General features: G+C 52.9%; 1 protein-coding gene across 1 annotated transcript in view; it reads left to right on the plus strand.

Annotated features, from left to right (window-relative positions):
* The window catches only part of FBN3 (fibrillin 3), a 61,662-nt gene that overhangs the window by 2,291 nt on the left and 58,521 nt on the right, over positions 1 to 850 (plus strand).

Genomic DNA, 850 nt, shown 5'->3' on the forward strand with positions numbered 1-850 from the left:
CCCCTTCCTGTCGGTCTGTCTGGCGAGCGCATGCCCCTTATAGCCAAAAACCTTTCAAAAAAAAAAAAAAGAGAGAGATAGAGACCCATCAGTATTTGATGATGGGCCCGGCCCTGAGGACCACAATCATCCCAATGACCCTCCCCTGATGACCAGGGCAGTTATGTTTCCACACTCGGAACACCTTCACAACCACCAGTTTCAACACAGACACTTGGGGATGACTCGTTCAGAGCGTGGCAGGTGCTCAGGAGATGGTGGGGCCAGCTCTAGGCCTTGGGGAGAGGGGATGTCCTGGTGGCCCCTGAGACCTAGGGGGTGCTGGGAGGGTCCTGCTGGCCTCTCTCGTGCCTCTTGGGCAGTGTAGGGGTGATCCTTTCAACGCTTCCATTCTCCAAAACATCTGTTCTCTGCCGGCTCTGAACGAGGCTCTCTGTCGGAGCCAGATAGGAAAGAGAGAGCGTGCGTGGGTCTGAGGGCCAGGGCAGACACTCAGAAAGTTGTCTTTAAAGAGAGATTTTTGCTCTCCAGAGAGAAAGCAAGAAATCGCCCCCCAGGGGGTAGCCACGCCTCAGTCCCTTCTCTTCCATTTACCTCTTGGGATTTGGGGCACGCATGCACATGGGCCCGGTGTGAGTTTAAAGCCGCTGGGTCTGGAACTCGAACTGCGGTTAACTACGTGGGAGTCCAGTGATGTGACCGTTATGCCATCTGTTGGTCCCAAAGCCCAGAAAGTCCTTTAAAAAAAAAAAAAAAAAAAAAAAAAAGCAGGCTTTGATGGGCAGAAAGATTTGAAGGATCTACCAGTTAGGACCTGATCCACTGCAAGGAAGAAGAACCCGCCCCGGAC

The sequence above is a fragment of the Tupaia chinensis genome, unplaced genomic scaffold (assembly GCF_000334495.1).
Source record: "Tupaia chinensis unplaced genomic scaffold, TupChi_1.0 Scaffold148210_1, whole genome shotgun sequence".
Taxonomy (NCBI): domain Eukaryota; kingdom Metazoa; phylum Chordata; class Mammalia; order Scandentia; family Tupaiidae; genus Tupaia; species Tupaia belangeri.